This window comes from Schistocerca cancellata, chromosome 9 (assembly GCF_023864275.1).
Source record: "Schistocerca cancellata isolate TAMUIC-IGC-003103 chromosome 9, iqSchCanc2.1, whole genome shotgun sequence".
NCBI classification, from domain to species: Eukaryota; Metazoa; Arthropoda; class Insecta; order Orthoptera; family Acrididae; genus Schistocerca; species Schistocerca cancellata.
In genome coordinates, this window is record NC_064634.1 from 478,344,125 (window position 1) to 478,361,897 (window position 17,773).

Below are 17,773 nucleotides of genomic sequence, written 5' to 3' on the forward strand. Positions count from 1 at the left end.
AGTAGTTTCCTAACTTTGTTGTTGTACCACGGTGGGTTTTTCCCGTCCCTCACAGTTTTACTCGGCACGTACCTGTCTAAAACGCATTTTACGATTGCCTTGAACTTTTTCGATAAACACTCAACATTGTCAGTGTCGGAACAGAAATTTTCGTTTTGATCTGTTAGGTAGTCTTAAATCTGCCTTCTATTACTCTTGCTAAACAGATAAACCTTCCTCCCTTTTTTTATATTCCTATTAACTTCCATATTCAGGGATGCTGCAACGGCCTTATGATCACTGATTCCCTATTCTGCACATACAGAGTCGAAAAGTTCGGATCTTTTTGTTATCAGTAGGTCCAAGATGTTATCTCCACGAGTCGGTTCTCTGTTTAATTGCTCGAGGTAATTTTCGGATAGTGCACTCAGTATAATGTCATTCGATGCTCTGTCCCTACCACCCGTCCTAAACATCTGAGTGTCCCAGTCTATATCTGGTTCAAAATGGTTCAAATGGCTCTGATCACTATGGGACTCAACATCTTAGGTCATAAGTCCCCTAGAACTTAGAACTACTTAAACCTTACTAACCTAAGGACATCACACACACCGTACCAGTCCCGCGGTTCCGGACTGCAGCGCCAGAATCTATATCTGGTAAATTTAAATCTCCACCTAAGACTATAACATGCTGAGAAAATTTATGTGAAATGTATTCCAAATTTTCTCTCAGTTGTTCTGCCACTAATGCTGCTGAGTCGGGAGGTCGGTAAAAGGAGCCAATTATTAACCTAGCTCGGTTGTTGAGTGTAACCTCCACCCATAATAATTCACAGGAACTATCCACTTCTACTTCACTACAGGATAAACTACTACTAACAGCGACGAACACTCCACCACCGGTTGCATGCAATCTATCCTTTTTCTAAACACCGTCTGTACCTTTGTAAAAATTTCGGCAGAATTTATCTCTGGCTTCAGCCAGCTTTCTGTACCTATAACGATTTCAGCTTCGGTGCTTTCTATCAGCGCTTGAAGTTCCGGTACTTTACCAACGCAGCTTCGACAGTTTACAATTACAATACCGTTTGCTGCTTGGTCCCCGCATGTCCTGACTTTGCCCCGCACCCGTTGAGGCTGTTGCCCTTTCTGTACTTGCTCAAGGCCATCTAACCTAAAAAACCGCCCAGCCCACGCCACACAACCCCTGCTACCCGTGTAGCCGCTTGTTGCGTGTAGTGGACTCCTGACCTATCCAGCGGAACCCGTGTACTCAGCGACGATCCAGGGTGCACGAATGGCAAAACGTCATTTTTTCGGATGAATCCAGGTTGTGTTTACAGCACCATGATGGTCGCATCCGTGTTTGGCGACATCGCGGTGAACGCACATTGGAAGCGTCTATTCGTCATCGCCATACTGACCTATCACCCGGCGTGATGGTATGGGGTGCCATTGGTTACACGTCTCGGTCACCTCTTGTTCGCACTGACGGCACTTTGAACAGTGGACGTTACATTTCAGATGTGTTACGACCCGTGGCACTACTCTTCATTCGATCCCTGCGAAACCCTACATTGCAGCAGGATAATGCACGACCGCATGTTTCAGGTCCTGTACGGGCCTTTCTGGATACAGAAAATGTTCGACTGCTGCCCTGGCTAGCACATTCTTCAGATCTCTCACCAACTGAAATCATCTGGTCAATGGTGGCCGAGCAACTGGCTCGTCACAATACGCCAGTCACTACTCTTGATGAGCTGTGGTATCGGGTTGAAACTGCATGGGCAGCTGTACCTGTACACGCCATCCAAGCTCTGTTTGACTCAATGCCCAGGCGTATCAAGGCCGTTATTACGGCCAGAGGTGGTGGTTCTGGGTACTGATTTCTCAGGATCTATGGACCCAAATTGCGTGAAAATGTAATCACATGTTAGTTCTAGTATAATATATTTGTCCAATGAATACCCGTTTATCATCCGCATTTCTTCTTGGTGTAGCAATTTTAATGACCAGCAGTGTATTTATGTGTAGGGACTAAGTCACTAATGACATTCACTAACGAGAGTAAGGAATTATTAACGTTTTGTAGCGCGCGTGTTGCTGGAAAGATATCGAATACATATGGTGCAAAATACTTAACTTTTTGCTTTTAGTCTTACTACGATTGTGGCGCCAACGAAGACATCCGGCCACGGAGTCAAAATAAAACAAATTAGCCTAAATTGCAGCACTACACGCCTAGAGCAGTTAGCAGGTTGCCTATCCAACGGTTTCCAGAACAACAAAAATTTGATTCATATAATTACCGATCCCATGAAAGATGTAAAATGGAGTTTTAATCTACTCATTAAGGGGTTTGATCTTACGTTAAGGGTTTAGTACAATAAATGAAGTAAGGACGAGATAGATAAAGTGACATATCATAACATAGGAAGGTGCGTTGAAAAGTAATGCTTCAGAGTTTTTATGTGAAAACTCAAATCTTTTTTTAAGTAAAGGAATCGTTAGTCACATTTTGCGTCTTTATTGCTCATATATACTTATTTGCAGGTGTCTGTCGCTAGGTGTCTCCTAATTGTAGCGTGTAACGTGGCGGTGGGTAATGTAAGTATATCGGTTCGTGAGAAACGGCGTGCTGCAACAGTGTTTCGAACTGGAAGAGTACGTCGTCTCCTTCAGCATGACAATGCCCGACCATACTCGAGCGCTGCGACATCTCCAACAATCCGACGCGTTGTGTTGACTCTTATCCATCATCCTTCACGCAGTCCTGATCTGGCCCCATCCCACTTTCACGTATTTCCAAAACGAAGAACTCCTCCGAGGACTTCGGTTTGATAGTGATGTAGCGGAGCGAGCAGAGGTGAGGCTGTGGCTGCGTCAACAAAGCGAAACGTTGTACAGTGCCGCTGTCAACAAAATGGTCTCTCGTACGGAGAAATGTGTTCGTCCCCTGGGTGATTATGTTGAGAAATATATAAACATCGAAAATAAAAATCTAAATCCAACACCACGGGAGACACACAGTTGTAAGTTGCGCTACCAAATCGAGCTGCGACTTACACAGATGCACTGGCGTGCCTCACATAGACCGCATTCCTAGGTGCTCCTGCACCTTTTTTTATCAGGGTTCTTTATTTATGACAATATACAGTCAAATCACCAGCAAGTTTTACATTTTCACATACACCAGATCCTTCTCACCAGACATACGAGGGTCACTCCAAAAGAAATACACACTATTTTTGTAAAAATACAGTTAATATTCTGCATGTGTGAAAGTTGTACAGTGTGTAGATACATCCTCCCCGCTTGTTTTCAAACTTACTTCAACCTGTTCCCGTGAGTGGCGCCGTCACACCATGTCTACAAGATGGCTGCTAAATTTTACGTTCGTCAGAAGCAACGTGCTGTCATCGAATTCCTGTGCTGAGAAAACGAGACAGTGGGAAACATCCACAAGACGTTGTAAAAGGTGTACGGAGATGCTGCTGTCGATCGCAGTACAGTTAGTCGGTGGGCAAGCAGGTTGCGTGATGAAAGCGGGCACGGCAATATTGAGGATTGTCCTCGCAGCGGCAGGCCTCGTACTGCACACACTCCAGACAATGTGCAGAGACTTAATGAATTGGTGACTGCTGACAGACGCATCACAGTGAACAAATTGTCACGCTACGTTGGGATAGGGGAAGGAAGTGTTTGCAGACGACTGAAAGTGTTGGCGTTAAAAAGTGTTTGTGCCAGGTGGCTTCCCAGGATGTTGACAGTGGCTCACAAACAAACAAGAAAAACGGTATGCAACGAACTTTTGGAACAGTACGAGAATGGTGGAGATGAAATTCTTGGAAGAATTGTGACAGGTGATGAAATATGGCTCCATCATTTTTCACCAGAGACGAAGAGGCAACCAATGGAGTGGCATCGTGCAATTTCACCCAAGAAAAAAAATTCAAAAACCACACCTTCTGCTGGAAAAGTTATGGCTACGGTGTTTTTCGACTCCGAAGGACTCTTGCTTGTGGACATCATGCCAAGTGTAACCACCATAAATTCTGATGCATGTGTGACGACACTGAAGAAACTTCAAGCTCGATTGAGTCGTGTTTGACCACATCGCCAAAAGCAGGATGTTTTGCTGTTGCACGACAATGCACGGCCACATGTCAGACAAAATACCTTGGAAGCGATCACAGAACTCGGATGGAGAACACTGAAACACCCGCCTTGCAGTCCTAACGTGGCTGCACGCGACTATCATCTGTTTGGCAAACTGAAAGACTCTCTTCGTGGAACAAGGTTTGAAGATGATGCATCCCTTGTGCACGCTTCCAAACAGTGGCTCCAACAGGTTGCTCCAGAATTTTACGGTGCGGGTATACAGGCGCTGCTTCCAATATGGCGTAAGTCAGTTGAGAGGGATGGAAATTATGTGGAGAAATGAAAATACTGTTCCTAAACGATGTATCTACACACTGAAAAACTTTCGAACATGTAGAATAAAAGATGGATTTAAAAAAAATAGTGTGCATTTCTTTTGAAGTGATCCTAGTACATAGCTTCAACTTGAACCACCTTACGACGCAGTCCTCAATACAAAAGGCATCGTAGAATAGTACTACAAACTACCAGTATCCTTACTAAGTAATTCACTAACGTAGTGACGCACGGTTATTAAAACTTTCAAGACCATCAGTACTCGCAATACCTTCACAACGAGCAATAACATGCTGTATGTGAAAATGTAAAACTTGGTGATTTGACTGTTTATTATCGTAAATAAATAACACTGACCGCCACCGCCCCCCCCCCCGCCCCCCCCCCCCAAAAAAAGAAAAAAAAAAGACATCTACATCTACATCTACATCTACATCCATACTCCGCAAGCCACCTGACGGTGTGTGGCGGAGGGTACCTTCAGTACCTCTATCGGTTCTCCCTTCTATTCCAGTCTCGTATTGTTCGTGGAAAGAAGGATTGTCGGTATGCCTCTGTGTGGGCTCTAATCTCTCTGATTTTATCCTCATGGTCTCTTCGCGAGATATATGTAGGAGGGAGAAATCTACTGATTGACTCTTCGGTGAAGGTATGTTCTCGAAACTTTGACAAAAGCCCGTACCGAGCTACGGAGCGTCTCTCCTGCAGAGTCTTCCACTGGAGTTTATCTATCATCTCCGTAACGCTTTCGCGATTACTAAATGATCCTGTAACGAAGCGCGCTGCTCTCCGTTGGATCTTCTCTATGTCTTGTAGCAACCCTATCTGGTACGGATCCCACACTGTTGAGCAGTATTCAAGCAGTGGGCGAACAAGCGTACTGTAACCTACTTCCTTTGTTTTCGGATTGCATTTCCTTAGGATTCTTCCAATGAATCTCAGTCTGGCATCTGCTTTACCGACAATCAACATTATATGATCATTCCATTTTAAATCACTCCTAATGCGTACTCCCAGATAATTTATTGTATTAACTGCTTCCAGTTGCTGACCTGCTATTTTGTAGCTAAATGATAAAGGATCTATCTTTCTGTGTATTCGCAGCACATTACACTTGTCTACATTGAGATTCAGTTGCCATTCCCTGCACCATGCGTCAATTCGCTGCAGATCCTCCTGCATTTCAGTACAATTTTCCATTGTTACAACCTCTAGATACACCACAGCATCATCTGCAAAAAGCCTCAGTGAACTTCCGATGTCATCCACAAGGTCATTTATGTATATTGTGAATAGCAACGGTCCTATGACACTCCCCTGCGGCACACCTGAAATTACTCTTACTTCGGAAGACTTCTCTCCATTGAGAATAACATGCTGCGTCCTGTTATCTAGGAACTCCTCAATCCAATCACACAATTGGTCTGATAGTCCATATGCTCTTACTTTGTTCATTAAACGACTGTGGGGAACTGTGATCTTGAGAAAAGTTGTGAAGCGATTCTTGTTGGTGCGCCCTGGGATTCTCTGTGTGAGGCACCCTCGTGAGTCTCAGCTCCATTGCGTAGCGCAACTCAGAGCTGTGTGCCTCTCGTGGTGTTATTTAAGAAGATTTGACAGTTTCCGAATGAAAAAATTCGGAGGCATCACTTTTCAGCAAGCCCTCGCATTAACTAATCTGTGGAAATCAATGAAAGTGCAGGAGTATGTTGCGAAAGGTCTCCCAGTCGCGCATATTGATCTTTTGCCAAAAGCCGAGAAGCGATTCTCAGAAAGTTCGACGTCGTACAGCAAGACGTGTTGGCGCCGCGTGAGGACAGCGTGGCTATAGTGACGTCTGCCGCTGGCCCGGAAAAATGGGACAGTTGAAGGAACGGGAAAAGACTGAAGGAACGGGAAAAGAGTGTGTGTGTGTGTGTGTGTGTGTGTGTGTGTGTGTGTGTGTCAGAGGGCAGCTGCTGCGCGCTGTTGTCGTTTTCTTCATTACAAAATGGTCCGGAGACAATGTTTGGATGACTTCACAAGGGGGAAGAATCATCGGCTAACTGGAGGGAGGACTAAGTGTTACGGGTGTACTACACATGTTTGGTATTGTTCACAGCACTGTCTCACGTGCATGGGGAGCATTCAGAACCACAGCCTACAGCAGCAGATGGTCCCGTCATTACGCAAAACGCAAGAAGGGATCCGCGTCAGATAGCGGCTGCAATTGCAACCACGTTTAACAGGACTGCGAGGCACGGAATCTCTCGTGACGCAGAGGCATGGCCACTGCGTGTGGGACGGTCTCTTTGCCCGACTATCAGTACCTTCTGCTTCGTTGATATCCGCGGCTACGGTGCCAAGAGCATACGGACGAGCAACGGGGAGTGGCGTCTCATGCTTTTCTCGGATGAAAGCACGTTCACTCTCAGTAGTGATCGTGCACGTGGACTCGTATAGCGGGAGCACGTAATGCATCCAGGAACACTGTCGATTATGATCGTTTTGGTGATCCAGGTGTTACGCTGTGGGGAGGCATAATGTTGCATGGGCATACTGACCTCCGAATCTTTCAACGTCATTGTGACACTCAACTCTTTTCCCCATTTACGTCTCTTTTAGGGAGAATTCAGTCCTGACTTCATTTTTGCGAATGACAATGCGCGACCGCATCCAACAGCGCAGGTGTGGTGATGATGTTTGGTTTGTGGGGCGCTCAACTGCGTGGTTATCAGCGCCCGTACAATTTCCCAACCTTTGCTCAGTCCAATTTCGCCACTTTCCTGGATGATGATGAAATAATGAGGACGACACAAACACCCAGTCATCTCGAGGCAGGTGAAAATCCCTGACCCCGCCGGGAATCGAACCCGGGACCTCGTGCTCGGGAAGCGAGAACGCTGCCGCGAGACCACGAGCGGCGGACTAACACAACACCGCAGGTGGAGCAGCTCATGGGACGAGAGGATGTTCGGAGAATGGACTGGCCTGCCTGTTCGCCCGACTTTAATCCCTTGGGGCACGTCTGAGATGCGTTGGGGAGACGTATTGGAGCGCGTCCACATGCACCAGTGACCACCCAGCAGCCGTCAACCGCGCTGCTAGAGGGAATGGAACGCCCCACCACATCAACTCCTTACCAACTTTGGTGCCAGCATGGGGGCACGTTGCAGAGAATGTGCTGATACCGTTGGTGATCACACAGCCTATTAGGCACGATGTACCTCCTTTTGTAATGTTCAGCGAACCATCATCAATGGCAGTGACTTAGTGCAAAAAAATGGTTCAAATGGCTCAGAGCACTATGGGACTTAACATCTGTGGTCACCAGTCCCCTAGAACTTAGAACTACTTAAACCTAGCTAACCTAAGGGCATCACACACATCCGTGCCCGAGGCAGGATTCGAACCACCGAATAGCGTCAGATGGGGGCCACCACTTCTGAAGCACCACGCCATATGCGTGGTTTTCATAGGCGTACATTATGAAAATACGTAGTTTCAATAATACTCCGTATTAAAGATCTTTCCAAAATCCGTTGTTCCGAGAATGATTTATTACGCTATAGTGGCAAGGTGCCAGAGAGATTATGGGCAGAGAATGGTTAATTTACGTGGGGAAAGTAGATAATGTTTCTCTTATATAATGCATGGAAAAATTTGTGTGACAATAAGCAATTATTATTTAAATAATGAAAGATGGATTTGTGGATTCACGGCAGCTGACTTTATTCCAAAAATCATGAAAATTAATGTAATACTGGTAGTATATTCAGGTAATCAGGTTCTAGTACTGGAAACTTCAGTTATCCTCAGACACTTGCCCAGTAGATTCCAGTGCGAGAGTGAAAATATTAGCTTCTAAATTAGACTTTCGGTTGTCGTACATAGCAGCCAACATAACAGACAAAAGCTTTGAAACTTTACTTTTCAGAACCTGGTACAGATGTAAATATTTGAAAGACGTAATCACCAGATATCACGTATCCATGTGGCGGTTTTAGTTTTCCTTCAGCCATAACTGCATCTTTAATGTGAGTACCGTAGTTCTTAATAGAGCTCGAATCACACTCCTGCAAGTATAAAAATTAGCTTTCGTTAGCTGAAAGTGTTTCACATATGGGTCTTCGTCTTTACTTTCGAGATGATTCGTGGTGACCTTGGAAAGTAAAATTACAAATAAAATATTTCATTTAATTTAATTGAAGCTGTGTAGACATACGTCGATCAATCTTCAATAACTGCCATTTAGTGAAAGACAGACAAAGTTTAGAGTAACTTGTTCTGAGCACCTAAATCAATGAAAAGTGGGAACATACTGCACCACATTTCCAAACCACTTCATTTAACGAGAATCACCAGCTTACTGGTGTGAAAACGCCAGTAAGCAGAAATAATAATTTGTACACAATTTCCACCTACCAAAACCCAAAAAGATCCACTACTGTAACTTTCAGCTTAAAATATGTCGTCTTTTCACTTAAACAAATCATTTTCTGAAGTTATAATTTACGCCTAAAATTTCTGATAAAAACGTCTCCTACTCGATGTTTCCAATAAACCTGCGACTGAAAGTCCATTAGGTATCGAATTGTACCCAGATTTTTATATTTTTCATCTTCAGGAAGCTACGAACTCCTCCTTCGACTAAACTTATGTTTCTCACAGCCCATATTCCGTGTCGTGTCGACGTCCGATATGACTGAATAAAACACACTGATTTGAATTTACTCGATTGTCGTCCAAAATCCGTGCTTTCGAACGACGAGACCGGCTACTTTGCAACCGCGCACGAGGAGACGTACTGATTTCAAAAGATTGGCCGTCCTCGGGCGATGTCAGTCGTCGGAAAAATCCATCGATATCGGTACCCACTGCGGCAGCAGCCTTAAGCCGCACAGCGAAGAATCCGTATCAACTTGGTACTGGGCCAATCTCTAACCACCCGATTTTCATTCCCTCTTTTTCGACTGCGCAGTCTTTCTGAAGGCCAGGCGCTTCCCAGAAGACGAAACGCTGATTTCCGAGGTCACATCCTGGCTTCTGACGCAACTTACCGGCAGCTACAGCTCGCGTCTCTGCAACTGTATATAACGACTCCCAAGAGACATCTCTACATCGGAGCGAATAAAAGCAGGCACAAGCCGCTGCGCATTCGCAGACGATTCGTCAGACTTCCAAACCATTCTCTCTGAGCCTGGGAACAAGCGCTTACAGTAGAGGCAACGGAAGAGAACGCGAAGTTATGAACATAGCCAATGAAAGATGTCTTATAGTTTCCTTAGCGCTAATAATCCTCACACAGGATATTGTACTACATATGTAATAAAATGGGACACCTGCAGCCGTGTGGCTACCAGTTTCGGTATTTCAGTACATCATCTTCAGGCCTTAACTAACGCTGAGAGGGTTAACTCAAATCGTATACATGACTCCTTCAGTGACTACCATATATGGACTGGTTTTTGCGGACTAACTTCAGAACGACATAAAAGCAATGAATACTGGAGGATGCAACTCAAATAACCACAATTAAGTCAATGTCTTAATTGTGGTTATTAATCACTTAATGGTGGTTACTTGAGTTAAAATTTCTGGTATTCATTGCTTTTATGTCGATCTGAAGGTAGTCTGCGAAAACCAGTTTATACATGGTAGCCACTGATGGAATGTGTATACGATTTGAGTTGTAGAAAAATTTCCACTACCACTCATAATAAAAGATTATTTGTCACACGACCGGTGTTCATGAACATGTTTATGTTGCTGGAGACCACTGTATGATAAACATGTACACGAATGTATAAACACCTGAGGATGGGTACAAGCCCGAAACCAGTCGTGTGACGAATAAATTATCTTTTATTGTGACTGGTAGCCGAAATTTTTCTACATCCTCTAGAGGAACAGTCACGGAGTTCAAATGGTTCAAATGGCTCTGAGCACTATGGGACTTAACTTAGGTCATCAGTCCCCTACAACTTAGAACTACTTAAACCTAACTAACCTAAGGACATCACACACATCCATGCCCGAGGCAGGATTCGAACCTGCGACCGTAGCGATCGCGCGGTTCCAGAATGTAGCGCCACCACGGCCGGTGGAGTTCAAAGCACCCACTGTGGATAAAATTCACGATTTGAGTTGTTTGAAGATGTGTACTGAAACACCGAAACAGGTAGCCACTTTCGGTTGAAAAAATGCGGAATTTGTTGTGGGACACCTTGGATTACTTCCTCTCCAGTTTCATGAAGTTTCGGTAGATTCAGGCGCTATATATAGCTTTCAAAATGACGTCTGCAACGGAGGTGCGTTCCAAGTAGAGAGCTATCACTGAGTTTCTTTTGAAGGAAAACCGGAGCATCGCAGATATTCACAGCTGCTTGCAGAATGTCTACGGGGATTCGGCAGTGAACAAAAGCACGACGAGTCGGGCGAGGCGTCTGTCACGTCGCAACCAGATCGCGCAAACACGCCCGATCTGCCGTGTGCCGGCCGGCCGCACACGGACGTGACTCCTGCACGGCTGAACGTGCGGACACACTCGTTCGAGGTGATCGACGGATCACAATCAAACACCTCGCTGCTCGACTGCACGTCCCTGTTGCTAGTGCTCAACACCCGACAGGAGTTCACAAAACTTCACTAGAGTGTTCTTGCTCATCCACCCTACCGTTCGGATGCCGCACTTTCCGACTTCCATCATATAGCTCAATGGCAGATGCACTCAGAAAACCATCCTGCTTTCAGAAAAAAAAGTACGTTGCATTACTCACTGTACGCCCCTCGTACATGGAGAGAAAGAAGGGAAACAGCAATACTGTGAGACAGTTGCTTTAGCATGTGCATCGTGAAGTTAAAACGGGAACGATATATTCGTTCCTTTAACCACTGTTTACTCCACATACCGTGTTCCTCCTCTTTTTTTTTTTTTTTTGGCGTAACAGAAGCAAAGAGGCTGCTAAGTCCAGCCTCTGACCTCTACGTTTTGTGGTGAATAAGCTGACGCTTGTAGAAGCGTGGGGGCGCGACGAACTTGTGAACGCTCTCGCATGTGCGTTTGTCAAGCATCCAGTTCGTTTGCGGCCACTTTCACCACAAGGTTCGTGCAGGACTAAAGCGGTCCCTAGACGGTCAATAATAGTGCACAATAATATTGTGCAATATTACTGGCGTTGCCACAGACCGCCCAGTAATACTGTGATTTCGGAATATCGACGATAAAGACGCTGCTGCTGTCATAATTGCCCATCTTCGTTGCAACAGAAAAATAGGTTAATGAAAAATTGGGGCAAACACCGCTCACGAAAACTAGCCGAGATAACTGGGACTGAACGAAAAAAAAAAGATCATCATAATTTTATATGCAATAATACATTACTGGAAATGTTTATCAACATACAAAGGCGTCCCCCGCACAGGCACTTGCAACCCCCCCCCCCCCCCCCCCCCCGCTTTCGAATCTGGAGTACGGTGATTTTACATTTTACTCGTTACAAAATTCTTATACACTACCAGGAGTGAGTTCCTATAATCCCGCCAAAACTCTCGTTTAGCCGAACGTGGCTGACCGCAGTAAGACAATAATATGACTTCAGCAAATGGCTGTGTAATCGCTTGCTGTTTTTAAGTATCGAAGAAATGTACATGTAACAAGTATCGAGTGGATAACCATCCTCTGGCATGTATTGTATTTTTTTGTGCCACCTATAAAATTTAGTTCTTGTGGTATGATACGTCTCAAAACTGACCAACTCAGTACATCGAAAACGACCATGTTAGTCTTACATGCCCCTCGTCGGATAAATTTCTGCGATTGCCCATATCGGCATGACTCAAATACTAAAAAGTCAGCGTTTACCTGTTATGCTACAATACCTTACCACTGGATATTCTTTCGAAGACTTTAAATTTACGAGTATAGTTTCATCTTGAAGTTTTTGGCCACAGAGTAATGGAAACATGCCTTTTCATGCAATAATACACATTTGGGTACGTAATGCATACACGGACATTAATAGCTGTGTTGCATTAATGGTTTTAAAACATCGTCCTTCAAGAGATGTCATCGTATTTTCTCAACAACAAATCGTACGATTCGAATGTAACATATCTGGCTTTTTTTCCGCTCATCTGTTCTAACACTCCACAATGCCGGCTGTTATTTCTACATTTCATTGTGTTCCTACCACAGTGCCGCCGCCCCCCCCCCCCCTTTCCAATTGCAGGGCCGACCGCATTGCCATGCGCGTCGCCCCCGCCAGTCAGCCCACACGCTATTCGTTCATTTTTTTCGTATCGAGTAGTAGTACTTCTCTATGCAGCACGCGTGTTTCTGTCTGGCACATGGATAGCTAACACATACTTACGAGAAAAGTCGCGGCCATTCTAGTGATCTCGATACGTTATTCTATCTGGCTTTTGTTCGAGAAAAGTCGCGAATATTCTACTGTTCCCTTGTACAGAGAATCATCGATACGTAGCGTTATAAGTACGGACTATTCACCGAATAGGAAGCTAGTTTACACTCAGAATCAAAAATATTAAGACTGAAGAATGCATACGTAAAAAGTCCGAGTTGTAGCAAGTGCAAGTGTGATGATTAGTTAAGAGTGACAGTGATCATTTGATTGTGAAGTATTAATAATAGTAATGCATAGTAATTTCTCAGTAAAAATATTGTTACGAGAGTCTGCGGTAATAGTGACTTTCGAGAAGATTTCTAAAAAAAAGCATTGTTACTATATAGGCCCTCTATCGAATGTATTAGAAAGGAACAGAATCGACGTTTAGCTGAAGAAAATATTTATCACTTAAAATTCAACGTACTTTTGCCCTCACAACTACTGAAACATAACGGTAATGATCTGGCACATAAATTGAATCAGTACTTAACTGAACTACCGTTATCTGAAGAAGAATCACTCTTTGTGATTAAAAAGAGACTAATGGCAGAGATTCTTCAATACAAGCAAACGAGCATAAACGCCCTCAATGATCGTAACTGTTACGCAAGCGTTGTCTGTTCGTCCTAGATCTGACAAGCCTACCTTGCACACACTGTACAAAATATTTGCTTGTCTACCTGCATCTATTGCTGCAGTAGAAAGAAGTGTTTCAACATTGCGGAGTACAATGACAATGAAGGAGGATCGACTTAATGGCTTAGCTCTGTTGAACACTCACCCTGACATTGATTGCCCTATTAACGATGTAATTAACCAATTTGCCAGGAAGCATAGGCGCATAGAATTCATCATTTAAGGAAGAGAACCACAATTGTAACTTTTTAAATATCACAAGATGGCATTGTCTTCTATATGTGTATAATCAGTTTAAATAAAACTTTCTTAAACTTTGCATGTGACTTTATTATTTTTTATTACGGTAAAAGTTAAGGTAGCTCAAGATATCTTTAGCGCCCCCTCCTTGAGGTTTTTCTGTATCCGCCAGTCCTACCATAGCGCTCTTTCGTCTTGTTTTGAACTCATTTTCAGCACCACAACAAAACTACAGCGAACACAATGATATCCAGTCTGCAGCACTCGAGACACTAGCACGGATATTGTCAATACTGCCCACATGCGGCACAATATTTCCAGGCAGCGCAAAATAGTTCGGATGTTTTTCGTGTTCTCAGTATTATTGCGCAACCTCTCAATCTCACCCTTGTACGTTCAATATTATTGTGCCTCAGGAAAAATTGTCCATTATTATTGAGCGTCTAGAGGGGGCTTCAGCTGCCTTTCTTGTGACGACGTGAACACTTGGCAATCAGCGGACACGGCGGCAACGCCAGCCACCAAGCTGGCTGGCTCTGCTCATCACAGCCGGAACTGGCCGACACACACACACACACACACACACACACACACACGGAGACGGTCGCACGGTGTCAACCGCGCTCTCACGACAAGTAACTCTCGCATCCAGGTCCGGGATTTACACAGCCAAACCACCAAACGCAAGGTCAGGCTGGCGCGGTCTGCACGAACATTCACAACGGCACATTCTATTTTTTTCTAGAAATGTCCGTAACGTATTCCAGACTGTACCGGTGTACGAGGTGTGATCAAAATGTATCGGGAAATTCTTAATTTCGAGGGCTTTATACGTCGCATTTTCAGTTGTCGTTATCTTGTTGATAACACGTGTTCCTGATCTATGTTTCCGTTTCCAGATGTTTTGAATATTTAGTTTAGTGTTGACAGTCGAAAAGGTTCTACGAGTTTTCGAGTGCTCGGCGAATTTTTATTTTCGACAGACATGGATCAAAGAATGTCCATTAAATTTTGCTTGATAAATGAATAAAGTGCAGCACCGCGTTAGAAATGTTGACTATAGCTTTTGGGTTATCTACTATGATTAAGGAAAGAGCCTACGAGTGGTCTAAACGTTTGAAAGAGGGTCGAGAAGACGCTGATGGCGACGACCGCACTGGACGCCCTGGCACATTGACGGCAGTATGGAAGACGTAAAGAAAATGGTTCTGACAAATCGCCGAATCACCATCAGAGAGGTTACTGATTATGTCGGCTAGTGCCAAGCAATTTTTTTTCGGTTATTTTGGACATGAAACGTGTAGCGTAGCACTACAGTTTGTTCAAAAATTGTTTAATTTCGAACAAAAACGGCGTTGCGCAGACACGGCCCAGGAATTGCTAAATGGAGTCGACAATGACACAGAACTTCTAAAGAAGATTACAACAGGTGACGAAACATGGGTATAAGGGTATGACGTGCAAACCAAGACCCAATCGTGCCAAAGGAAACTGCCTGTACAGCCAACACGTGGAAAAATTCGGCAAGCTAGATCACCTATGAAGTTTCTTCTCACTGTTTTCTTAGACTAGAATGGGGTAGTGTATCACAATTCCTCTTCCATGGCCGTGCAGTCATTACCTGGAAGTCACGACTCGTTTGCGTGATGTAATCCAAAGAAAACGACCAGAATTGTGGCAAAAGCACTCGTGCAAATTGCATCAAGATAGTGCTCATCCCCCCCCCCCCCCCACACTGCAATGCTTCTTCGTGATTTTTTGGCAAAACACAAAACCGTTACATTCCCTCAGCCCCCATATTAGCCATACATGGGCCCCGTGGATTTCTTTCTATTCCTGAGGTTGAAGAGAACCGAGAGAGGTGGTCGTTTACCCACCACTGATGAGATGGAAACAAGATTGCTGAAGGAACTGGACACCATAATGAAAAGTGAGTTCCAGAAGTGCTTCCATGATTGGAAAAAAGTGCTAGCACAAGTGTATTACATCTGAGGGGGTTACTTTGAAGGTACAAAGTTGATGTTGATGAATAAATACAAATTATTTAAGAAAAACAAAAATTCCCATACTTTTTAATCACACCTAAGGTTCCTTTAACTCTGCAATTGGCTAAGAGAATCTAACTAATAGACGTCTTGACAGTACCATGAGACAGGTGCCAATTCAAAAGTGTCCAGTTGGGTGAGGGAGTGTGTGGATGGTGCATGGAAGAAGGGAGGGGAGGGGAATGTTATGGGAGTCATGATCACAAGCCCCCCCCCCCCCTGCAATAACATTCTATGTAACTAAGTGACTATCCTGGGACACAGAACCCAAACCCAGTTGCTGGTTGCCTTCTGGCAGATTCGAGGAGAAATAAAAATTTGATTTTCAATACGTACTGGCTGAATTTAAAGATTTAAAATGCGGTTATAATGCACACAGTACATGGTATAATCTCATATGAAAGGTTCAACACAATAAGACAGTTATTATAGCTGCAGGCTGTGTATATGTACTTAGGCTGAGCAGATACCCAGACCACACTCATCCAATATTTGAGAATGATATCACTTAGCAACTTCCAACAAACTTTACACATAATTTCACACATTTCCACAACTTTTTCTCACTGACATTCTCCCCCTCCTCTCCTCTTCAGCTAATGACTGCCTAGTGCTCATTATGGCATAACAAAGGCAGCTTAGTCACGGGTAAATCAATAGACGTCACCTTAGAGAAGTACTGCTGTCCTAATGTAAATGGCGGTAGCCCTTCTAGCTGACAAAGTAAAGAAGTGCCTTATTATATCTTCAAGTAGCAATTTCATTGTGAATTTGAAAGGAATTCCCGCCTCTTCATTGTTCATAAGATAGTACCTGCCAATTTCATTCTCCTTTGGAGTTTTGCAAAAGGTGTAGATTCCCCCAGTAATTAAATACTACATGCTTATGTTATAGTGTGTTTGAAACTGATAGTTCAACCAGTACATTCTAAACTGACTTTCTGAAGGTCTGCAGCTTGGTCCCATTTGCACACTAATTTTCAGTTGTTTATTTCTCACTTTTACTTACGAATATCAAAAATGCCAATTGCACCAGGTTATGCACACCACCTTAAACTGGATAAGCCAATTTTAATATTAACTCAGTACCCACTGTCTCCCCCCCCCCCCCCCCCCCAAACACACTCTCTTGGATATTATGTTTTTCATGGCATCCATAAAATTTATCTCTTATGGCATGGCGTGTCTAAGCGTATCAACTCATTTATATAAAAATAGCAATTTTAGACTCTTGGCTTCCCCTCCCCTCACAACCCCCCCTCCCTCCCTCCCTCCCTCCCTCCCTCCCTCCCTCCCTCCCTCCCTCCCTCCCTCTATGATAAACTCATCTGGATGGCCACAACTGCCACTCTTTGTCACAGACACGTATTGCAAATGTGAAAATGTATCTCTATCAACAAGACCTTACATACCTTGTTTTCAGTATCAGAGTAAACTTCTATCTGGAAAGCCAACAAACATGAAACAGAAATGCTGGCTAGTATTTACTTTCGGGAGCCAAAATCTTTAGTACTGCAAGTAACCACACATGAAAGTAAAATTCACATCATTATCCTAGTATCTGCAGTCATTAGTTCCTTCCTTTCTTCCTTCCTTGAGGAGGAGAGAGGGATAGAGTGGGAGGGACCCTCCTGTTGCAAAGATGAGGTCAGTCTTGACCCTCCAAACTTTGTCCCTCTCTCCTCCCTGACAAAGGAACTAATAGCTCCGAGGGCTAGGATAACATCCTATCTCCTACTTTTATGTGTACGCAGCTGGTCAGCAACTCTGTCTCATATTTATTAGTTACGTAGTATTATCAGGAAGATTGTCTGGTTTTCTTTTTAAAGTAATTGGACCATACTGCCAGAATTATTTATGCAGAGAGATACGAAGATCACTGTTGTTGGTCATGACACAGTTTTCTGCAATTGAAGGCACGTATTCACAATCAGCACCCGATTACAACTGTAACAATCTAGTTGGAAGACATATATTATGCACCTGAAGAGGAGGAATTCCAAACTACGTATCAAAACCCCAATTTTAAAAATAGTATGTGACATTGG

At 44.0% G+C, this 17,773-nt stretch overlaps 1 protein-coding gene across 4 annotated transcripts in view; it reads right to left on the reverse strand.

The window, feature by feature from the left end:
* The window catches only part of LOC126100531 (copper-transporting ATPase 1), a 589,098-nt gene that overhangs the window by 178,307 nt on the left and 393,018 nt on the right, over positions 1–17,773 (reverse strand). The window lies entirely within an intron of this gene.